The 25,606-nt window shown below is 40.4% G+C and overlaps 1 long non-coding RNA gene across 1 annotated transcript; it reads left to right on the plus strand.

Moving 5' to 3' along the window:
- Positions 1-4,575: 4,575 nt before the first annotated feature.
- LOC106149266 lies at positions 4,576-21,864 on the plus strand. Its single transcript, XR_001235322.1, has 4 exons — positions 4,576-4,867; positions 9,554-9,570; positions 12,965-13,074; positions 20,933-21,864. It is a non-coding gene; the product is annotated as an uncharacterized LOC106149266 (long non-coding RNA).
- The last annotated feature ends 3,742 nt before the right edge of the window (positions 21,865-25,606 follow it).

Below are 25,606 nucleotides of genomic sequence, written 5' to 3' on the forward strand. Positions count from 1 at the left end.
ATAAAACGTAAATTATAAAAGTAAATGTGGTAAGCCATTACTAACTTAGTTTATATTCGAAATTTATTTCTTAATGAGAAATCTGGGGATATTTATGGAAACTGCATGAAAAGGAAGGCTGTTACCATTTTAGTACTCTAGAGGTTTTTACGTTTATGTCTTTTGTAAAGCGCCTTTCTTTCAAAGGTAGATTGTGGAAAAGGAGGTAGGAAGGACTACCATGACAAACAGGTCTCAGGTCAGTTGTAGGAAAGAGTCCATAGGGAAGCTGAAGATCTAGAAGTTGATTCCCTTAACTATTTCCATGGGTCTGTACCAGCTGGGAAGTCTTTTGGTATGCCTGGGGTGTGGTACCTTGGTTTGAAAACTACCGCAATAGGCATCAAAACATACTGCATAAAGTATGAAAATGGTGGCTAAGATTACCTAAGAAAATGTTTCATCTACTGTCCATAGAGACGGGCAGTCGTTCAGGTGTGTGTGCAGGAGTGTGTTTGTGAAAGCACATGCAGGAAATTTCCTGAGGGTGTTTTGTGTGCTCAGTATCTCACTATTACTACTTAATCCACGTCACAATTTTTTGCAATACATATTTTATTTCTATTTTCACAAGCAGAAAAATAGGTACAGAGAGGTTTCATAACTTGGATAAGCCTTTCGACATGTGGGAACTTGATCCTACATCTCTGACTTTAAAACTTGCACTTCTGTATTATATGACGTTTTCAGTGAATGCACTATGTATTTCTAGTGATTTTAACTATGCATGGTATATGAAGGTCAGTTTTGAACAGCAGTGAACGTATGGGAATGGGAAATGTACTCTATACATAAATAGTAGAGTTTTAAAGGACAAGAACTCCTACAATTTACAGTATGCTAAATGGAAGAAGGCATATTTGCGGTACTGATTTATCAAGGTATACTATGTGGTACAAATTCCCTGACAGTTTAGGGCATGCTAGGCTCTGTACCTAATACTTTGCATGCATTTTCCGTTTAACCCCACCCCGGTGACCTCATTTTCCTCACCAAATGGAGAAACTGAGGAACAGAGAAACGACTTTCCCAGGTTAAACAGAGTTACGTGGTGGGGCTGAGATGTAGGCCTTGATACCAGAACCTGTGCTTCTGCTGTCTCCTGTGCGTTCTCCCCTCAGCACACTGTCCACCCTGTTCTTGCTTTCTTCCTAACCACACTTGAGCACGTGGACTGAAGTGGACCATAAAGATCTGACCGCGTGGCCCTTCCACGTGGTCCTGAGGACTGTTTCTTTTGCACTGGGGGTTGAAGCCAGGGCCTGCACACTGTATCCCCAGCACCTTTTAAATTTTTTTCTTGCTACCTTACCAGGTTGCCCAGGCGAAACTCGAACTTGTGATCCTCATCCTAAACTCCCAGAGGCAGGGGCCGTAGGCACACGTTACCACCCCGGCAGTGACCGCCGTCTTGACCATGAGGAAGTCTGATTGGCTGGAAAGCCGTCAGCCCAGCCAGTACAGCTGTAGCCTCGGATTCCGCCTCTCACTTGGGGCCATTCCCCACCTCTGTTTCTGTGTGTTGATCTTTGTCTCTGTCTTACAGAATGGATCACAATTTTCTTGTGATCGCCTAAGAAATAAATAGAAACCACTAGCTTTTTATACAAGTCATAATGGTTATGTAGAAATAATTGACCACAAATCATCAAAAATAAAATTTTTACTTTAACAATATAAAACGGGCAGTAATTACAGACCGTATTATAAGCTAGGTGTGGTGGCACAAGCCTGTAATGCCAGCACTCTGGGAAGCTGAGACGGGAGGATCACAAGTTTGAGCTTAGCTTGCGCAACTTAGTGAATTAGTCTTCGAGAGTGCTGGGATTATAGGAATCGGCCTCCATGCCTGGTTTAGGTAGCAATTTTCTTAAAGATTAATTGAAAACAAGAACTGGAATGAATTATTAAATGGCTTTATCACATATTTTAGAGTATAAAGTTTTACCTCTCCTTATGTGGCTAGGCAAGGAGAAAAACTGTGTGTTAGAGGTTGAAAATTTAAGTACATTAAAGCAAAGCGATACAAATACAATTAACAGTAAATCCCTTTCACTTCTTTGTTTATATAGCATTTCACTTATAGTTGTTGCACTTCTTGTGTTTATTTTCCTTTCATTCATTCTGCTTTCCACTGTAGTTCTTTGTGTCTCTCACTGGACATAAAGATAGTATCTTGAAGATGAGGCTGGTGTCCTGTTTATGTCCCCTGCAGGGCTGTGCCTCCAGTGGGGACTTGTGCCTTGCGTTAAAATGAGGTGCTTGTGGTTAGTTACCTTCTCGAAGAAACAGTAGTGTGGTGATCGTTTCAGCAGTTTGGAAGATGCCATGGTATGTGGCGCTAGGGAATCAGACCCTGGATCACGCGGAAAGGTTAAGTCAGGCAGAATTTTATTCCATGTAAGGAATGATTTTGTAACAGTTAAACATGTTTAAAATCACTAAGGGCTGCTTTGTACGCTAGTAACTAGATCACGTCCTGCATTCAGAATTGACATATGCAGTGAGATCCCAGGATGGAGAACATCACAATATGAAAATCTGATTTGACATTAAATGATGCTGACATTTAAAATTCATCATATGGTGTCTTTAAATATCAATGTTGCTTTGTAGACTTAAAGCATATTTGCTGTGCAAATATTCCCCTCCTGTTTCTCACTGATGGTCTTTCCACAAACACAGAACAGCTGCAGCTGCTGGGCCTTGGCTGAGCAACACGCAGTGCTTGAGCCTGTCATGACGGAAGCGGCTGGGGTCTGCCCCAGTTTCCAGAGCAGGGCGTCAGATCAGCTTCGCTTCTCTTTCGCAAGTGAGGTGGAAGTAGCCTGGGGTGCTGTGAAAGCCCATGGAAGCATCTTCTTCAGCAGAGGCCTTGCCCCGAGAGGGCTGTGTTCCAGCCCTGCTGACAACGGCAGGACAGCTGTCTGCAGTTCACCTTTTCTCTTTCTTTCGATGTCTTCAGGTGCATAGGATGTGTCAGAACAGGGGTCAGGACTCTCAGAAAGAGTCTGGTAAATTCCAAGAGCTGTGGAACTTTGAACAGTTGATTTCTGCCGATTCCCTGCTCTGCAGAAAGTGAATGGGCTGAAGGTCTCGAAACCCCTTGGGCACATGTTCCCTTCTAAGGACTTGAGGGTGTTGTTTGAGAGCCCAGTAAATTATACCCGTTATCATTATGAGAGCTATCAGCAAGGAAGACGAAGAGTAGAGCAGAGTTTTGGCAATGTGACACACATCTGCAGGTAACTGGCCTTTACAGTAATCTAGACTGCGGAATGAAACACCCAGCCAGCAGGCAGAGCTGCTCCAGTGCAGAGAAGGACGACCCCGTGGGCACTTCTTCCAGCAGAAGGAAGGAGCGCCTGGGCTGTGCATGCTTCTGCTTCTACATTTAGCCGTTAGATGAGTCACTGCGCACCCCTGGGGAGCAGTCAGGGGTCAGGGAGAGGGTGGCCAGGAGTGTCATACTAATGATACTCGTCCTCATGGAGGGAGCTGTCTCTAGGGAGCAGGAAGTTTTCTCCTCCAGCAATAAGTTGTGAAAATTAAGGAGAGTTCATCTGTGCAGCTCTCCTTGAATACTTCAAGATGATCCGCACTGCGGAATGTTTTTGGACTGGAAAAATAGAGAGATACGTAAGCAAAATTGGAGAACGATAAACCTTGTTCTCTATGTAGAGGTAGGAAGGATTGCACCACAGTTCTGTTTTCTGAATTGCATTTCTGTTGTGTGTCCGTGCATACATGTGTGTGCAACAATTTAAAAAGTTGAGGTACAATTCATAAACCCTGAATATACAGTGATTTTAGTATTCACAGTGCTTTGCAACCATTACCGCTTATCCCAGAACATTTCCGTCAGCCAGATGAACATCTACTCCCATTCCCTTTGCCTCTGTTCCTTCCTTCCTTCCTCATCCCCTCTGATTTCGTTGTCCCTTTCCTGTGGTTTGAAGGTGACTCCTGTAACTCATTATATTCACACGTACATGTCAAGAAGAGAAAGGACATAAATGTAATTCCCCGGGCTGAATCAGACCTCTGAAGAGCTTTACTGAAAGCCTGAACAAATGTTTTATTTCTCACTGACCACCCCTAAGATAAGGAAGACTGGGAAATAGAAAGGGGCACCTTGCTGCCACCAGAGAAAATCAGAGTTCTGTGAGAAAAGCAGCAGCGAAAGTGGGTTTTGTGCATACAAGTAGCAGTATCTGCCACGAGCACTCATATATTAAATGTTTTAAAACATGTATGTACTGAATTTGCATTAGGTATATGTTGAATAATATAAGATTTATCTCAGTCTTATCACTGCCTAAAGTAATGAGTTACACTTGTATTATCCAGTTTACCCAACAGTATGAGCTAAGATTAAAATTATAGCTCTTAAATTTAATGAATACTGCAGTTTTACTATCTTGAGATTTTTAAAAAGTATGTGTGTCCTTACTACTCATACTAAAATGCTTTTAAATTTAAAACTTTGACAATTTAAATCAAATTACCATACATATGGATTAAAAACAAATCAATCTAGAATGACTCTTGCTATCCTTTATAGTTGTGTATGTGAATATCTATAAATGATATAGATTATATACTCACTATATATTTGTTATCCTGCTAGAGTCAACATAGACTTCTAGAGATTCTTTCTAAAACTTTGTTTTTTTGCGTTACTGAGGATTGAACCCAGGGATTTTACACTACGTTATATCCTCACCCTTTTTTATTTGTAGGTTTTGCTGCAGTGCTGAATTTCCCACATGAGGCTCAGACTTGGAGCCCTCCTGCCTCCGCCTCTCAGAGTTCTCAGATTACAGGTGTATGCTACCATACTTGGATTCTTTTTAGAACTTTGAATGTAGTAAATATAGCATTATTTGAAAGTAAATTTAAATTCTAATCAATATGGTTATATGTCTATTTGCAGTGTTAATATGGAATCATTACAGGGTAGTTAAATATTTCCCTTAAGTATTCATGAGCTGGTTTTTCTTTTTTTTGTTTATTTAACAAGTGTATGTCCAACTTCGGTTTAGGTTTGGGTGAATAAGACAGTAGAAGTTGCCCTTGTGGAACTTACAGTTTACTGTGAAGACAGGAAATAAACAGCGAAGAATTAAACGCGGAATGTTATGCGGTGATACAAGTACGCTTGTGCCTGTTTGTGCAGCAGGCATGGCGTGCATTGCTACTTCAGACGGACTAGGAGATACTTCTCTAAGGAGCGAGATTTGTACAGAAATAAGAGTAATGAGGAGTCAGACATGAGATCGCAGGAGGAGCATTTCCAGCGGGAGGAGCCGCCAGTGCAGAGGCCGAAAGATTGGGGCTGTGCCTGGTGTGTGTGAGGAGCCCGAGAGGCACGCGTGCGGGCTGGGATGGGGTGAGGGCGGGCTGGTCAGAGATGAGGCGGAGGCGCAGAGCAGGCCTGAGACCGGGGTAACCAGTCACATTTGAGTGTGTGGGAAGCCGCTAGGGGGTTTCAAGCTGGGAAAGGAGGTCCTCTGTTACACCTCCCCGGCTGCTGTATGAAGAGTGTCCTGTAGGAGGCAGCAGTAGAGGAGAGACCAGTTATGAAGGTCCTTCCAGCCGGGTGTGGTGGTGCACGCCTGTAATCCCAGCACTCGGGAGGCTGAGGTGGGAGGATCATTGCGAGTTCAAGACCAGCCTGGGCTACAAAGTGAGCTCAAGGCCGGCCTGAACTGCATTGCGAGAACCTGTCTCCAAAAGACAAAAATAAATAAATAAATAAATAAAAATAGAGGGTCCTTGCAGTAAATTAGCTAAAAGGTTATGGAAGCTTTAGTTGTAAAAACATTACTACCCATTCTAGAAACAGTTGGAGCAGAATTGAACTATTTTTCCGTAAGTCTTCAGTGAAGTTTGGGGGCGATAAATAATTGTGAGCATGAGAGAATGCCTGATTTTGAAGATTTAGTGTGTGGTGTCTAACTGTGCCACGGTGCCAGCGTTGGGTCTTGCACAGCTCTTTCATCTGTAAAGTTATTCTGCTCTTGTACTAATTTTTGCTCATGACTGAAGTCTCAACTCTAAGACCTACTTTTCATCAGACACATCCTTTGCATTTAGAATTAGACAATTCTTTTGTAGTGATGGGAATCAAGCCCAGGCCTCATACAGGCTAGGCGAATGCTCTACCATTGAGCTCTGTCCTAAACCCTTAAAAGTGTTCCTTGAGTGTATCTGAGCTTTGTGATTCTTAGGTTGTGTCTGTGTGAAAAAATATACCCCATCAATAGACTGTGGGTAATTTCCTTAACCCTGTGGCGTGCAATCAGTGGCTATGTGTGTTCAGTACCTGTTGTAAACATTGCTCAAGCCCCTTCGCTTTAAGCCAGAGGCCCTTGTTTGTTATTTGTGAATAACTGCCGAAGGGCTCCTGAGAGTCATAAATGTTCAAGGACTGTTGTTCTTCACTGGGGCTTGAGGTGGGCGTCAGCTTCGCAGCTCCGGGTTTCTGGCCTAAGGGTGTAGGGAGCAGTGTAAGTGCCAGGCAGCCCGAGAAGCTCCAACACCAGGTTCAGTCAAGGTGCAGGAGAGAAAGTTTTCCTTTCCAATGTCCCCGGTTTCCTTCAGGTAGAACTACTGACTTGTAAAATAGGAGAGGCAGCGTTGACAGGCAAGCGCATGATTTGTTATCACCATCAACTTGAACTGTATCAGTGGCAGGTGTGTCAGATAGCTGGCTACTTAGTACTCCTTGAGCTTTTTTAGTTTTCTTCTTTGTGATGGAACTTTTTTTTGGTGAATCTGGGAGTCTAATTCAGGACCTCATGTACGTCAGGCATGCTCTATCATTGAGCTGTATCCCCAGTCTGTGGTGCAAATCTTAACCTGAAATATAAACCTTCTTCAAGTCTCACCTAGATCTTCCTTCAAGGTAGGGCCAGCCACTGGTTCAACTGGAGAGCATGTTGTTATTTTTTTGGTACTGGGAATCAAACTCAGGACCTCGTGCTTGCCAGGCAGGTGCTTGTGCAGCTGAACTATATCCCCGGCCCTGGAGAGCATGTTAACCAGATTTACGCACTCTACCTGTAGGATTTACACTTCTGGAGGTCTGAGGAGAGGTCTGGGAATTTGAGGTTAAAAAGAGCCCTTAGATGCTTCTGGTAAACGGGCCACGCTAAGAGGGAAAGAGGCCACGTGTTCCCAGTTTTTTTTGGCTTCGGTTTCACGTACTTTTCATGTTAATACGTGGGGCTGTTACCTGTTGAGCAGCTCAAAGGCGATACGCACAGCACAGACTTGACTGAGACTGTCAGTCTGCTGACCTGTCAGGTCAGCTGTGTGTCTTGAATTTTCTACCGATGCCTTTTACACCTACTGATGTCTTTTCCTCTGTCTGTGTAGTGGGTTGCCCTTCTGATTCCTTCAGGGTCGGTGCTTCCCACTCGTCATCCCTCCACACTTCACACGTATCTTTTGAAGTATCTTTATAGCCCAATAAAAATCCCATTCGTGATACTATCTTGTCTTTATTGCTTTATTGCCCTTTCTCTACATGTTCATTTAGCACTACAACATAATACCATCAGGAAACATTATTACAAACCTGCTTGCAATGCTATAAAAATATTTAAGCTACTGATCATCTGCATCCCCTTAACCAGTCTCAGTTGCTGTGTGTAGAAGCAATATCTTTTGGCCTTTTCAGAGCTGGCTTGATCTCTGCCCTGTGACTTCCCAGTTAACTTTTCACCCTTGGTATAATTTATATTCTGTAGCCACCAGCACAGCTGGGGTACAGAACACCCACATCATCCCCCGGGTTCCCTCAGCCTCTTCCTGCAGTGCTTTCTCCTCTCCTCGCAGGCTTTGACAGCTTCCAGTCTCTGGTCAGCCTACAGTTTCGCCTTTTCCAGAGTGTGGAATTACATGTTCCGAGTCGAGCTTCTTTTGCTTAGCATAATGCTTTTAACTTACAAGCTTTTTAGTTTATTTGGTGTCTTGGGCACTACAAAGAAAATTTCCTGTGTGTTCTAGGTGGGAATCAAAACTAAGCTGCAATAGGTATGAACAAGCTCTGTATTTCTGCACCTCACATATTCCTGCTGCTTCTTAGACCTGTTCTAGCCAGCTCGCAGAGACGAGGTCATCTGTGGGACACATCTCTCCCCAGAACTCCTATTCTGTGCCTCCTGTTGGAGCACAGTTCCTCCCATTTGTAGGAGCGACCTAGACTCTGCTGTGCAGGAGCCTTTCTGCAGTTTCCAGGAGCAATGTAAGGAGGCCTTCCCCTTTCCTCACAGGTCCTGTCTGTCTGTGTTCTTGCTGGGGCGCCGTACACAGCTCCCATAACGTAAGCAAGGAGAAGGTTATTTTGGCTCATGTTTCAGACTTTTCAGTTCATGTTCAGCAGACTTCAGCGTGGACACAGCGTGGTAGAAAAGTCTGCGCGGAGGGAAGGGGCTCACTTCACCGCGGCAGGGAGTAGAGAGAGGAGCTGCAGAGGGACCTGTGTCCTTCCAGGTCACACTCCCGGTGACCCGCCTCCTTCAACCAGACCCGCCTCCCAACAGCAGATCATCTGTATCACCTCCATGACCTGATCGTCTTCCGAAAGCCCTGCCTCTGAGCACATGAGGCCTTTGGGGGACGTTCTTTATCTAAGCCATAGCAGGTCTCAAATCATAAACACGTATTATCGCTAATTTGGAACCAGCTTGCTTCTTCTTTCACTTTACTTTAGGACCCAATTCTGTATGCATCAGTGTTTGGTTACAGATAAACCAGGATGTAAAATCCCATAACATTCTTGACTTCTTTCTCAGATGGAGCTCCCGCAGCTTTGCTAGAAACTGAAGCCATGACAATTGGCCAATGTGGAGAGACTTGGTCTACCGCAGTTTAGATAGAATATAACCAAGACCAATAAAACTACCCAGTCTACCTGATGAAAAGTATGAATATAATGTAACCTATGCCATGAGGACCCCAAGGGTTATTTCCACTTAATTAATTTTCATTCTGGGCTTCAGAAGCCCAGTTATGCTCAAGCGTATCGTATTGTGACGCTGCTTCAGTGGTTCTGGTTATACTCGAAACACAATAAAAACAAAAAGTGTGTAACATTTAAACTCGAATTTAGTTCTTACATTTCTTATTGCTCTTAGCCCAAAGGCCTAGAGGTAATTAGTTCTTGCATTTAAAGAAGCAGTTCTAGAAGCTGAGGGCGGGTAACTTGTATGGCAAATATCCTCAACTGTACTTGTAATGTGGGTTTTATTTAGCATTTTAAAGTAGAATGCCAGTTTAGCATTTCATCCTACATTAATCTCAGAATATTACCATAGTTCTCAAAAAATCATCTATTTTAAAAGCCACTAATTTTGAAGAACACCCTTTGAGTTCACTTAGATATTGAATATTTTATTCGTTTCATGCATTAACTCTTTAATAAGCATATGAGAGTTAAGATTGGAAATACATAGGTTTTTAAAAAGATAAACTGACGTTTCTTTTTATCTTTTTTCTTATGCAGGTGTTTGCTTCAGGATGGTAAGTCATTAGAATCTTTGTTTTTTTCTTGCTGTTTTCACTTATTTTTAATCACAAAAATAAGCAGTTTTCCACTAATGGTAGTCGACTGCCTCTTTTCTGTCTTTGACAGCAAATAGAGACATACACGACTTTTTCAAATTACTGATTGTGGTTTTTATTTAAGCTGTCTTTAAAGAATAGCCTGCTGGAAACATTGCTGCCTTCCTAGTTTTTAGTTAACGCGTGTGTGCTTCATCACGTGTACATCGTGTATGTGTACTTTAGTTAACGCGCATGTACTTCATCATGTATGCATCGTGTATGTGTACTTTCGTTAATGCGTGTGTGCTTCATCATGTATGTGTACTTTCGTTAATGCGTGTGTGCTTCATGTATACAGCATGCATGTGTACTTTCGTTAACATGTGTGTGCTTTTCCTTAACGTGTGTGTACTTCATCATGTATGCATCATGTATGTGTACTTTCGTTAACGTGTGTATACTTCATCATGTATACATCGTGTATGTGTACTTTAGTTAACATATGTATACTTCATTATGCATACATTATGTATGCATAATGTATGTATACTTTAGTTAATGTATGTATACTTCGGTGACAGGGTCTTCAGAGTACTGGAATTACAGGCATGTGCTCCTATGCCTATTTTCTGTAACTTTCCAAAGTACCTCTCTTGGGGTGATTCAAATTAGGCATTTTGATTTACGTATATGGTGGAAAGTGTAGGATCTCCCATCTGTTCTGGATGGAAAAACCCTTTAGGCAAAGGAATGTGGTTTGGGCTGCAACGCCAATGTTCCATATGGGAGTTGTTCCCTGATTTTTAGTGATTCAAGTTCCTTGTCTCATTTTAAATTTTTTTCATTGTTTTGTCTTAAATTTTTATTTTTCAAAACACTCTTTAACGCTTTTTAAACACTTTTTAAAAATTAACTCTGGTTTATTGTTTCACCTACTGTCTGACCTGAGAATCACCAGAGTAGCTTTCTGGTCCCAAGCTCCTGGGAGTTCCAGCATGTTCTCAGCAGAAAAGTACATTTTGAGATAGCTATGTTCTGCCTTCACCATTCAGACTGTCTCCATTTTCTTTTCTTTTCTTTCTTTATTTATTTTTGTCTTTTTTTTTTTTTGAGAATGGATCTTGCTATGCAGTTCAGGCTGGCCTTGAGCTCACTTTGTAGCTCAGGCTGGTCTTGAACTCACAATGATCCTCCTGCCTCAGCCTCCCGAGTGCTGTCCATTTTCTTTCTTCTTTATTATCTTGATTTATTTCCAGAATGAACTCTGTGTCCATCTTAGGTGTGACTATTTTGGCTTGTGCTGCCTCATGCCATTGGACTGTGGAGTTATAATGATCTTGAGCACTCTGCCTTTCAAACCGAAGGCTGGTTTTTGGTTTTCATTTTTCTTTTTTTGGTAGTGTTGGCAATAAGCCCCAGACTCAATTTATTGGCACAGAAATAAAGAATAAAGCACTCAGACGCCAAGAAATCTCAACAAGGCAAGCTTACTTCTGCAGAAGGGTGTGCCACAGCCTAGGGTGAGGTCGCAGGCGCACAGAGAGGGAGCAGCAGCCTCCCTTTATACCCTACGGGTGAGAAGCAGCTGACCTTTCTACAGGTTGGGCTGGAGGTTCACAGTCTGTCCCCACTGGCTAGTCCAGGTGGCACGGGTGGGGTCCCTGAAGGCTTGACAGAAGGTTGCTAAAGGGGGTTAGGACCACAGCGAGCTGAATGTCCTGGGCAAGTTGTTCCCGTGTCCAAGCCTAAATTCCTTGTAACTAACAACTGCAACCCTAGTGCGTGTGATGGAGGAGGGCAGCCGAGGGAGAAATGAAGTTTAAGACGAAGGTGCTCCTGATGATATCCCTGCAGTCATACCTAGGGTGCTGTACCTCTGAGGTACATCTTGGCTGTTTTAAATTTTTTTTTTAGGCTGGCCATGGTGGCGCACACCTGTAATCCCAGCACTCGAGAGGCTGAGGCAGGGGGATCAGTGCGAGTTCGAGACCAGCCTAGGCTACAAAGTGAGCTCAAGGCCAGCCTGAACTGCATGACAAGACCGTCTCAAAAAGACAAAAAAAAAAAAAAAAAAAAAAAAAAGAAAACAACAAATTTCTTTTAAATTTCAAAACACTGTCTCACTGAATTGATCAGGTTGGACTCAAACTTGTGGTCCTCCTACCTTGGCCTTCTGAGTAGCTGGGATTACAGGCATGTGCCACCGTGCCCAGCAGAAGAACATGTTTTTGAAAAGCTCTGGTAGATTGAATCCACAAGCTTTTAGTATGATATGGTTACAATACTTCAAAATCAAAATGTTGCTTGTTTTTTCATTTTCTTTTTTTTTTGGTTTTTGGTTTTTTTCTGGTACTAGAAATCGAACTCATGACCTCGCGCTTGCCAGGCAAGCGCTGTGCCGCTGAACTAAATCCCCAGCCCCTGTTTTCTCATTTTCTAGAAGAAAATTAAATTTGAGACTGGGAAAAAGAATTTTTAAAAGGATCAAGATATGTATATGTACCAATACCTTACAATGAATATATTATCTATCACAAACATATACTAATAAAAATTTTATTTTATTTTTATGTATTTACTTTTTGGTACTGGGAATCGAACTCGGGACCTTGCGCTTGCCAGGCAGGTGCTTGTGCTACTGAGCTATACCCCAGGCCCAAGAAAATTTTAAAGAGTACTAGGAGAGACAAATTTACCCATAGAGAATTGTAATGTTTGTGCCCCGACACTTTGCAAGGCTGGAAGTTCAAACCTGGGTCTTGTACAGAGCTACATCCCCAGCCTTAGTTACATCATTTTTTGACAAGTTCAGAGCCAACAAAAACCGTAACAATCTTTTAACCTAACATAAAATCAGTACATCTAGGCTAGTGTTTTTTACTAGTTTAATTTTCTTATTGAAATTATTTTCCCTCATTTTTGTTAGAAATTTCAAAACGCTTTAGATGTTTTTCTGCCTTTGCATACTTTATGCTGATCATAAAGGGATTGAGACTCTTGATTGTTCATCCCTTGGGACCCAGATTAACAGTAATTCAGTGTGAACAGGTGTGCGGGCAGTGCAGCTGGATTTTGTGGATCCCAGAGCACCGTCATAGAAATTGGTCAAAACAATTCCCACTGTTGGTTTATTTTTTCATAATACGCTTGTATTTATTGAAAGGAGGATTTAATAGAAAATACTACATACGTGAAGGTTCATATAAACAGAGGTGTTGCTGTAGGTCAGTGACACAAATGTTGGCATAAACTACATTTTTAGAAAAATGATGATCAGGTTAACAGTTTCTGAATATCCGGTCAGGCATGCTGTGAATTCAGACTTTCGATGATGGGTGATCTCTTCTCTCCTGCTTGCTCTGGAAACCAGTACACGGAAGGCGAGGCTAAGAAGATGGGCGTCGTTGGCTGGGTGAAGAACACCAGCAAAGGCACTGTGACAGGACAAGTGCAGGGCCCCGAGGAGAAGGTCGATTCCATGTGAGTAGTCAGCCTAATGATGTGCGCACAGAGTTTCTGAAGCTATGCTAATGTTTCATTGGACAATAAGAATGTACTCCTGGGCCAATTTTAGTCTATAGATCATAACCAAGCGCATAGTTTTAAGCAGGCTAGTGAAGAAAATCACAGGGGTGGAGCATCACGTATGTGTAGGAATGGATTTCTCCCTTGGGTATTTCTTGTCTGTCCAACTTGGGAGGCTGTTGAGGACCCAAGTATTTCTCATTTGAAGTGTTAGGACAGAAGCATAGTGTCTTAGGATGTTTCTTGAAGTTCTTAAAGTGAACTTCAGGGCAAAAGATTTCCTTCTCCTCTCCCTCCTGCTCTTTCTCCTGCTCTTCCTCCTGCTCTTCCTCCTGCTCCTGCTCCTCCTCCTCCTCCTCCTTCTCTCCTCCTGCCTCAGTCTCCAGAGTGCTGGGATTATAGGCGTGCGCCACCATGCCCAGCTGCCATATCTTTTTTTTTTTGAGACAAGGCCTCACTTTGTAGCTCAGGCTGGCCTTGAACTCACTGAGTAGTTCAGGATGACCTCAAACTCATGGTGATCCTCCTGCCTCAGCCTCCCGAGTGCTGGGGTTACAGGCATGTTCCACCAGCCACCACACTTGGCTTTAAGTACCTTATTTTTTTGATTGTAATTTTATTTTTACTGTCAGTGAAGGTATATTTAGTAAGCTGTATGGTTGTCATAATGAGTCCTTTGCAGTCCTCAGTAACACAATGTTGAGTAATATGCAGAATGGTGCTCTGTATATAGATGTTATTTTTTTTCAGCTTTGTACTTTCTGCTATTCTCTCTAGTCTTTTGCTTTAATAAAAATAGCTGAACTTGATTGCTCTTTACAACATACTGGGAAATATACTAAGCACTTTACATGAATTAGGTCGTTTAATCTTTACAGCAGATCCTGTGAGGTAGGTACTAAATAATTTCCAACTTATTTTATTTTATTGTTTATAGATTATCTTTGTTTTAATTGCTTAATATTTTCAAGTTTCAAGCAATACCTTTTCCTTATTACTATTAGTGTAGTAAGAGAAGTGATACAGTGCTGAGAGTTACGAAGGCAAAGTTAGTAATCTGCCTCTTTTCATTTCCTTCCCTTTATGTAATTTGTAATAATGGGTTTGGACAACGGCTTTCTCTTTTACTTAAAAATATACTTAAGTGTACATTTATAATTGAGGTTTTGATGTTGTGACCCAAATGGAATACTTTATGCATATTCTTCTATAACTTGTATTTCATTTTATGGATATTCCAACAATTAGTAAATATACATTACTAAATTCTTATTTTTTTCTAATTTACTATTCTTACATTTAAGTGTAAAAGCACATCCCACCTTGATAAGTAGAAATTCAGTTTTATAACAGTTGGGTCATCAGTTAATGGAAAGCAGTGTCTTTCAGTGGGAGTGAAGTGCACAAACGGTTGTGAGACTTTCCCTGTACGGAACTGATGGTTCAGCGGGTGAGAAAGTGCCGAAAGACTGTGAAGTAGTCGAGCGCGGTGCTCCTCGGAAGACGGAAGCTCTTGCCAGTCACAGCGTATTCATCACTGTCCTTACGACAGGGCTTTGATGCGTTTACTTACGTAAATGGAGTCACGTGTTCTCCTCTTTTCTCTTCAACCCCTGTGTTGTTCACACCCCTCCCTGCTTGGCAGGTAGTGTGGTACAGCAAGCTGGCAGCTGGGTGCCCTTCCACGAGGGTCTTCGCAGCCCCCCACCCTCCGCCCGGCCACACTTAGGCACACACTGTCCTTCTGTGGGTTTTGATGGAGGCATATGGTTAGCTTGAATTCATTCTATTTAATGGCTGCTTAATATTGCACAGTATGGGAGTATTATTATTTATTACCTTATTACTAGGAACTCATTTTTGTTTGTTTCTTATTTTTCACATTGCAAGCGGTGCTGCAGTAAACATTTTATTGGTGGTTTTATTTTTATGGGATCGATCCCCAGGAGTATGATTTGTTGGTTGAAGTGCCTGTGTGTTTTTAGTGTAAAAACATTTATTAAATTGCCTTCCAAAACAGCTGTGAACAATTTACATTTTCCCTCCTTGTCCTGCTGGCAATTGATTTTACTGCACTGTAGTTTTTCTTCTGTTTGATTGGCTGTTCTTGGGTATTTACTGCTTCACTGTAATGTGTATTTCTCTAATTCTCAGTGTACTAGAGCGTGTTCGCTGCGGTAGCTCTGTGGATTTGTCCTCGTGGTGCCACACCCTTCCCACATGTTGTCAATGCCCTGGTAATGACTGGCCAGCCACTGCCTGTTCTTTCTCTTGAAAATGCTTCTCCACGTCTAGCATTAGCCTGTTAGTGTTTATGATAGCTTTCACAATGTAAATAGCTTCTAATTTTTATCAACTTGAATACTTCTACCTTTGCTTTCTGGCTCAGAAACATTGTTAGCTGTTTGTGTCTTAGGCTTTTTTCTTTTTCTTTTTCTTTTTGTGGTACCAGGAATCGAACTCATGACCTCAGGCTTGCCAGGCAAGCGCTTATGCTGCTGAGCTATATCCCCAGCCCCTCTTAGGTTTTTTCCAACTTTTGGTGGTTTATTTATTACATTTAATCATTTATTCCATCTAAAATTTGTTTTTTAATATGAGATAAGGAGCTGTTTTCTGCCGGATGGATAGCCAGTTGGGCCAGCACCATTTATTAAATAACCACTCTTTTCCCCATTAAAATTAAACAGATTTTTGTCGTGTTTGAAAATTTCATGTAAACTGGATTTTATTTCTGGGTTCTGTTCTACACCACGATCAGCCGATCTATTCTGACACCCACTGTCCATATAGACTTAATTACAGTGTCTTTAGAGTGTATTTCCTCTTACTCTTTTTTAGGATCTGCTTTCTTAGGCCTTTTTTTCTCTAATGCTTAAGATACCTCCATGCATTTAACAGGAATTCCATTATATTTATTTTATGGAGTTACTTTTTATTATTGATGTGTATATGATTACAAATAGTTGCTTCATATATACAAATTAGATCACACTTACTAATTGATTTTACATTGTATCATTCATACTTTCTGCATTCTTTTTTCACTTTTTGTAATTGGCTGCACAGATCAATGTATTTCATTTTGGCAGAGTCATACATTTACATAGTATACTTTAATTATTTTCGTCCCCGTCTGTCCCCTGTCCTACCCTACCCGCTGGCTTTACACTTCTGGGGGTGTTAGTGTGTGAAATAGACTTTGCCCGTATCCGTCTCCGTCATTGCCTGTGCTTATGCCCTCTCTCCTTTTTTGTCGCCCTTTGTAGATCCCACATGTTAGGGAGAGCACGCGGTGTTTGTCTGTCTGAGTCTGGCTTATTTTGCCTAACACGATGGTCTCTGGATTCACCCATTTTCTTGCAAGTGACAGAAATTTCCTCTTCCTTGAGGCTGAGTCATACTCCACTGGTGTATAATGCAGCATTTTCTTTATCCATTCATTTGTTGATGGGCATCTGGGCTGGTTTCCTATCTTGGCTCTTGTGAATTGCACTACAGTAAATTTGGATATGTGGGTATCCCTATGGTATGCTGGCTTTACTTGCTTCAGGTACCAAGGAGTGGTATAACTGGGTCAAATGGTAGCTCTGTTTTTAGGGGTTTTTTTGGGGAAACTCTGTACTGATTTCCATAGTGGCTGTTCTTACTTACATTCCCACCAGTGGTGTATAGAAGGATTCCTCCCTGCCCCAATCCCTGCATCCTCACTAGCATGTATTGCTTTCTGTAATCTTGATAATGGCTGCTTCGACTGGGGTAAGATGCAATCTCAAAGTAGTTTTGATTTGCATTTCCCTAATGGCTAAAGATGTTGAATATGTTTTCACATACTTATTGGCTATGTATAGTTCTTCTTTGGGAAATGTCTAATTAATTCACTTACCCACTTATTGATTTGGCTATTTGACTTCTTTATATATTCTACATATTAATCCTATGTTAGAAGAGTTGCTGTTAAAGATTTTCTCTCATTTTTAAGCCTGTCTCTCACTTCGTTAGCTGTTTCCCTTGCTGCGCAGAAACTTTTAAATTGGGTGTACTCCTATTTGCTCATTCTTGCTTTAATTTCCTGTGCTGTTGGACACTTACTCAGGAAGTCTTTGCTTGTGCCCATGGCTTCCAGTATTTTTCATATGTTTTCTTTCAGCACTTTCAAAGCTTCAGGTCTTATGCTTAGATCTTTGATCCATTTGAAATTGATTTTTTTATAGGGTGAAAGATAGGAATCTAGTTTCCACCTTCTACAAGCACATATCTAGTTTTCTCAGCACCATTTGTTAAAGAGGCTGTCTTTTCTCCAGCGTGTAATTTTGGCTTCTTTGCCCAGAATCAGATGGTTGATGCTGTGTGGATTTTTTCTGTGTCCTCTATGCTGTTCCGTTGGCCTACGTATGTGTTTTGGGTCCAGTGCCATGACGTTTTCGTTACTGTGGCTCTGTAGTACAGTTTGAAATCCAGGGTTGTGATGCTCTGTCTTGGTTTCTTTTCTCTTGTTGCTGAGACAAAATACCCGACACCCAGAATTAAGGGAGGAAAGGTGTATTTAGCTTGTAGTTTGTGGAGGTTTCAGTCCATAGTTAGGGCAGGGTGGCACATGGCAGAGGGCAACAGTTCAAGGTGCCACAAGACAGTGAAAGCAACAAGAACAAAGAAAAGGGGAGCAAACCTCCTTTCCTCCCTTATACTGTAAGCAGGCTCTCCAACCTGGGGGGTCCTTTATACCCACACCATCTCCCACCCTCCTCTTGCACAGGCTCAGGATGTGTGCAGAGTGAGGACCCTGGCTCCCTGCCGAGTTGCTTAGTTAAACTTCTAAACTTCTCAGGTTGACGCAGTGAGCAGTATGCTAGGGCAAGGGCGTGTCCTTGGGGTGTAGAACTGCTGAGTCACTTAGTGAAGCTCTAGACTTCAGGTTGACACAAAGTGTCGACCATTATACCCCTGGTCTTGCTCTTTGGATTTAGGATTTGTCTTGGTGACTTTCCTCTGTTGCTGGGACACAATACCTGATGCCAAAATTAAGGAAGGAAAGGTTTATTTTGCTTATAGTGTATGGAGGTTTCAGCCCATACTTGGCTGGTTACAAGGCAGAGGGGCACATGGCACAGGGCTACATACAGTTCATGGCGGCAGAACACAGCAAAAGCAACAAGCACAGAAGGGAGGAATGGCGGCAAGCAGCCTCTTCCTCTCCCTTACATATGCAAACTCTCCGCCCCAGGGCAGGTGTAACTCTCACACCCATAATCAATCAAACTCTGAAAGCCCGCCCCATGATTGCATGAGGCTTTGGGGGGACACACAGATGCAAACCATAACAGGATTGAATCAGCTGTCCTACATCTTTAGTGTTTTCGTAAGAATGTCGGAACTTGTTCTGTGAAGAATGTCTCTGGTACTTGATGGAGGTGGCGTTGGCTCTGTAGATCTCTTTGGTACTGTGGTCACGTGACAGTATTAATTTTGCAGTCCATGAACATGACAGGTCTTTCCGTCTTCTAGTTTCTTCTTTAATTTCTTCGTTCAGGCTCTGAAATTCTTACTGTAAAGGTCTTTTGCCTCTTTAGCTAAATTGGTCCCTAAGAATTTTATTTTTTGGAACCATTGTGAATGGAATTGTTTTCCTGATTCCTTGCTCAGCTAGTCCCCTATCGGTGTACAGTAAAGCTACTGACTTTTAATGTTTATTTTGTATCTTGCTCTGTTGTGACTTTATTTGCCTGTCCCAAAAGTCTTTTGTTAGAGTCCTTAGGGTCTTCTAAGTATATACCTGTATTATCTAAAGGCAAGGATAATTTGACTTCTTTGTTCCGTTTGTATGCTTTTTGGTTTTTGTTGCCTAATTGCTCTAGCTGTATTTTATTTATTTTGAAATGAATTTCCCTCATTGTCTCACAGATATGTTTTTAAAATAAAATTTATTTTTAGTAGGGTTTTAAATTTCTGGAAAAGTTTTAAAGATAACACAGAGGGCTGGGGTATAGCTCAGTAGTAGAGTACTTGCCTAGCATGCACAAGGCCCTGAGTTCAATCCCCAGTATCACCATGAAAAGAACAAAAACAAAGATAATATAGAAAATTTCAGTATATTCTTCACCTAGTTTTACTACTATTAATATGATACATATGTTGTAGTTAAGGGACCAATAATGATACATTTTTATTAACTAAAATTCATACTTTATATTTTTCTCATTTTTTACCTAATTTCCTTTTTAAAAGTCCTGATTTTGTTTTTATGATCTCAAGGGAATTGACATTTTAATGATACATCTTCCCCCATAAGAATATAGATGTCTTTCCATTCATTTAATTTCAAAATTTATTCTTAAATATGATTTTATGATTTTCTTCACATAAATTTTGTATTTTTCTTACTAAATTTGCTCCTTGTATTTCACTGATACTTTCATTATGCTGCATGGGATATTTTTCTCATTTCTGTTTCTAGCTCTTTATGCTTCATATATGAAAAACCTAATGACTTTTGTGTATGTATCTTATATCACAGTGTTTACCTTATCAAATATTATTAATTCTACCAGTTTCTTGTTGTTGATTTTTTGAGACAGAGTCTTGCTATGCAGTTCAGGCTGGCTTTAAACTCACTATATAGCCCAGGATGACCTAGCAGTCCTCCTGCCTCAGCCTCCCTAGCACTAGGATTACAGGCATGTGCCACCATGCCCAGCTTTACTAGATTTTTTTAAATTATGGTTTACTGGAGTTTCTAAATATACAGTTACACATTTAGCAAAATAATGTATCTATTCTCCTGTGTTTATTTAATTTGTAACCCTGCCAAAATGATGTTGAGTAATGATAGCAATAATGGCCATCCTGTTTGGTTTATGATTTTATTTGAAATAATTTTGTTTCACCAAGTAGAAAAATTTTTGCTTTTTTTTTTGTACCAGGAATTGAATTCAGGACTTAATGCTTGCCAGGCAGGTGCTGTGCCACTCTTACATTAGTGAGATTAAGGTCTGATTAGTTCCAGTGTATTTTTTTTTTTGGAATTATTACTGAGTGTTGCTTAGCAATATTTTGTTTAGAAATTTTATGTCTATATTTATAAATGAGATTATGGTTTTCTTATTTTTCTTTTTGCTAGTCTGAAGCTTTTATGTTAAAGTTTTGAATTCATAAAATGTATTAGGAGGTTCTCCATCTTTTCTTCTTTCTGTCAGAATTCAAATGACACTAAAAGTTTTTTCTCAGGTTAGCTGACACAAACTATGAAATCTCCTGTTCTGTCTCAATGTAGATCTTTGACCTTTATAATCTAGTCTGTGGTTATTGGTATATTTTAGTTTTCCACTTGTTCTTGGGTTCCTTTATATTTTGCTATGAAATTACTCAGTTTTTGTAGGTTTTTGAATTTGTTTCTGTATATTTTATAATATTTTAATTTAATTTTTGCAGTGCTGGGGATTGAATGCAGGGCCTCATTCATATTAGACAAGTAGTGTACCACTGAGCTACGTCTCTAGCTCCTTTCTTGATCATTTTAAGGGGGCTTTTTGTAAACAGCATATAACAAATTCAGTGCTTTGTATAATACAATTTGAAAGTGTCTCTCTTTAGTGGCAGAATTCAGTCTTATCATATTTAGTACAAGAACAGTTTATATGCTAACTTGATTTCTTTACATTTATTGTAGCGGTGGTATATAAGTGATTAATTTTTTCTGAATTTACTATTTAAAATTCAATAAAATATTTATTTTATTAATAAATATTTAGTTTATTGAATAATATTTTTATTGAATTCATTGCATTCATTACTTTTTATTTTATTTTTTTTGCAGTGCTGTGGTTTGAACCCAAGGCTTTATGCATGCTAGGCAAGTGTTCTGCCGACTGAGTTATATCCCCAGTACCTTTAAAAATATTTTTTATTTTGAGGCATGATCTAACTAAATTACCTAGTCTGACCTCAAACCAGTGATCTTCTGCCTCAGCCTCCTGAGCAGCTGGGATTATAGGGATGCACCATCACTCTTGGAACTACTGTTACTTTTTGTTTTAGTCATCAAAACATTTATGAGTTCTTTAAAGTTTTATAGTGAACTATAACACACATCTGATATAATTGTGCAGGTTAATGAAATTTCACAGGTTAATGAATTATAATAAAGCAGATTATGTCTTGCCATCTGGTAGGCAAGTTATTTCAACTTATTCTTCTAGATTGTCTTGAGTGTTCTAATACCTTTGCATTACCATGAAAGTTTTAGCTCAAGTCACCAAGTTCCAAAAAACAACCTGTTAGAATTTTGCTGAAATTGCGCTGAATGTATAGATAAATTTGTGAAGAATTTATCCCCTAAATGTAATAAATCTCTCATTTATTTGTTCTTGGTTTCTTTAAATGGTATATTATGATTATCTGCATAAATGTCTTACATATTCCCCCCACCAGATATTTGATGGCTTTAGTGTGTTAAAAATACTAGTTAAATACTTTATTTTGCTAATTGGTAATGTATAGAAATCCAATTGAATTTTACGTATTGCCATATTTGCAACAACTTTGCTAAACTTACCTGTTGATGCTAATTATATATTGATTTTTTTTAGTTTTCTATGTACATGATCCTCTATATACAGCATTGTCTGAGAATAGTGAGTACTTTATTTCTCCCATTTCCAGTAATTTTATTTTTTATTTCTTTTTCCTGCCATACTAAATTGATTGGATTTTCAAGTACAATACTGAATAAAAATGCTATTAATAATAGGCATCTGTGTCTTGGTCTTGATTTCAGACTTTCAACATTAATGTCAGAAACTAAAATACTATATAATATACTACATTATTAAATAGTATATACTATTTACAATTAAATAACATTTTTACTGTAACTACCTACTTCACAGAGGCACGACTGTAGTGGTGAACCCTGGATCTAGGCTGCACAAGAAGAGGAATAAGCTAAGAAGTAATCGATGGGAGGTGTGAAGCTCTTTCACTGGGCTTTGAATCTAATCGCAGCAACTTTGGGAAGCACTGTTTTGTTGTGCAGCAGCGTCAGGGAAGGGATGGAGGAGTTGTGAACTATTCCCAGTATTTCCCTTCCCACTGCGTGGAGATCCAGTAGATGAGTTCTTTCGCTGATTTTTCTCCTTTCCTATGTGCAGTAGTTCTGTGATTGGACTTCATCTGTGCATTGCTAAATGGAGCTTCTTCCGGCCGTCTGAAGTTACTGAATGCTGAACATTTTGCTACTGTCATACTTTCCATTTTACAGTTTTGTTATTAAGGGATTTTTAGCATACAAATGAATTGAGAGAACAGGATAGTGAAATCCATGTGCCAGTTACCCAGTTTCAGTACAGGTAGCTTTCTGACATGCTTGTTTCATATATTCCTTCAGTTTTTCTTTTTGTTATTGTTAGAATATTTAAAGTAAACTTTCACCATCATATTATTCGGGTATAAATTCAGCGACTCATAGGAATCTGTCAATATTTGACAAAATTTTAACCTACAAAACAACAATCTTACATTGATTGATCTAATATTTTACTGTGTTTCTCCAACAGAAACTCTGTGTATCTGTCAGTACATGTGCCAAATCCCACAGTAGATTTAGCTTCAACTGTCAAAGTGCATTACCTAACCTGTCAGTCACATCTGCCCTAAAGGCCAGCCGTTCAGTCTGGGTCTAGGTCTGCTGCACCAACTCTCACTGTGGAGCATCTCTTTGCCCTTTTCCTGTGGAGCAGGCTCCTATTTTCTTAATCATGTGTTTCACCTTTCTTTGTTTATTCTCTTGTTTTGCAGAAAGATAAGGGAAAGGAATTCTTTGAAAGAAAGGTACATTAGGCACAAAAAGTTTGCATCATTGCATGCCTTCACTTGTCCTCATGCTTGACTAGTTTTTTGGGTTCTGAAATTCTATGGCAAAGGTAGCCTCCTGCTTACAACTCTGAAGGTGTAGTTCCATAAGATGCTTGATGTCATTTGGATGCAAATGACTGGGAATTGCAACACTCATTCATGGCAGAAAGCTGTGATATGCTCAGTTTATCCCTCTTTTTCTACATTTTCTCTGCCTTTGTGCATGCTTTAATTTCACTATAAATGCTGGACTCTCAGAGGAAGAGAATGTTTTTCCTTACATATGCATATATATACATTTATTTGGCTTATAAAACTTGCACATATTTTTGGAGTACAGTGTGACATTTCAGTATATGTATATAATGTATAATAAAGTCAGTGTAATTGCTAGATTCATGATACAAACATCTGTCATTTCTCTGTGAGAACATTAAAAATCCTTTCTATTAGCTATTTTGAGGTGTACAGTTAGTTGCTGACAACAGCAGTGATCCCGTGCTATAAATACTAGAAGTTCCTCCTCCTCCCCAGAGGTACACAGGAACCATCCTCTCTCCAGTCCTACCCTTCACTCTCCTCCTGGGCTCTGGCCACTGTTCTGTTCTCTACTTTTATAGGGTCAACTTTATAGCTTCTGTGTATAAATGAGGTCATGTCGCTCTGTATTTGACTTATTTCATTTAGCATAATTTCCTCTAGATTCATTCATATTGCTGTAAATGACAGGATGCCAGCTTTTATTGATGAGCAGAATACCATGGTCTGTATGTGCCGTGTTTCCTTTATCCCTTCACCGATTGGCGGGCACGTGGTGGTTCTCACTTGTTGGCTGTTGTGAAGCGTCTGCAGTGAGCAGGGGAATGTAGATGCCTCTGCAGCTTATAGATCTTCGTTTTCTTTGGATATTGCTCATGGTAAGATTGCTGGATCTTATGGCCATTGTGAGTTTAGTCTTTTTTTTTTTTTTTTTTTTTTTTTTTTTGATACCGGGTATTGAAATCAGAACCTTGCACTTTCCAGGCAGGTGCTTGTGCCACTGAGCTATATCCCCGGCCCAAGTTCAGTCTTTTGAGGAACCTCTCTACTGTTTTCCATAATGTCTATCCTAATTTACATTCCTACTGACAGTGTAGGGGATGGGAGTTTCCTTTCTTGAGAAAACGGGTTTTCTTTGACAATCTTTTCCCCTTTCCTCTTGGTTCTCCTCTTTGGAATTCCAATGTGCACCTAATCTAATTTTCAACTTTTGTACCTAGTTTTTAAACGTTAGCATATGGGAAATTGCCTCGATCTGTTTTTCTTGTTTTCGGCCTTTTGTTATTTTTGTTTGCTATTGCTACTTTGCATTAACTCTTTCTATTCCATAGGATCTCATTCTTTTTAAAAATCTCTGAGGATATTACATGTGTTTTTCTTTTTGAATGTTTCTTCTGTTTTTGCATTATTTCTACTTCCTCTAAGTTTCTTTTCTTTTCCCGCTCCTCTCCTTTCCTTTTTCTTTTTGCTTGTTTTGCTTTTCTTTGTCATTTTGCATATTTTCAATAACTCGGTCACAAGTGAAAACAGCCAACCGGGAATAAGAAAGCCTATAAGGAAAATTTCCAGGGAATAATTGTAGACTTTGACCTCGAGGAATGGTGGGGAGCTGGCCTTTGTGTTAAGGAACCTACAAACACAAGAGCTATAGGTCTGTCCTCTGCAGTACCTGGTGCCTCCACATCCTGCGTCTTCCGTGGTGTGAGCTGACTTGCTTCTCACGGTTTTTAAAAGCGCTTGTCTGGACCATCCTTTGTTTGGCTGTGAAGCAATTGCTTCTCCTTCTGCTGTTGTGCTAAATATTTGTTGGAATCTCTTGTTAAGATTATAGTTTTCTATCAGCTAAGAATATTTGCACCTGAAAGTTAATAGAAAACTGGACTTAAAATGGACAAAACAAGTAAGAGTTCCTTTTCCTCAGTATCAAGAAATCTGGACGTTCGTGGCCTTTTCAGTAGCTCACTGATGTCAGCCCCAACACTGCTGTGATTGTCTTGGCCCTGTCCTTACTGTCAAAAAGGGAAACATGTCGCTGTGCAAGATGCCCACAGTTAAGATACGGAAAAGGCGGGAGAGCGTGAGGACGTTGTTCCTTTCCGTGGCCCACCCAAAGAGGCACTGGCTGGTGTCGGGTCTCCTACAGGGCCACACGATTACTCCTTGCTGTGCTAGCAGAGATCGGAAATGAGTGCGGCACATTCATGGCCTGAGCAAAGTTGATGTTTCCTTGGCCAGGAAGAAGGGGAGAGGAATGAGTAGTTAGTGTCCAGTGAACAGTATCTGTTACATTCTCATATTTTGAAACTTTTGTTTTCATGGGGTTTCGAATAAAGGAAGGTAAACATGCATGTGTAATTGAACTAAGAAAATTAAGTGAGAAAATCTCTGTAAAGCGCTTAGGACAGTACCTGGCACTAATTAAGTGATCCGTAAAGACTCATTGCCCCTATATGGCCCGTGGTGCTCTGCATTGTACATGGTTCGTGGCGTTGGACTGGCTGGGTGCAAGTGCCACCAGGCCCCTTACTACATGGCTTGTCCTTGTGGAGAAATTGTGCTGTAGAAATATGTGGCTAGTGTTTGAAGCCATGTACATGAA

Source organism: Chinchilla lanigera, unplaced genomic scaffold (assembly GCF_000276665.1).
Source record: "Chinchilla lanigera isolate Chin_1 unplaced genomic scaffold, ChiLan1.0 scaffold00040, whole genome shotgun sequence".
Classification (NCBI taxonomy): domain Eukaryota; kingdom Metazoa; phylum Chordata; class Mammalia; order Rodentia; family Chinchillidae; genus Chinchilla; species Chinchilla lanigera.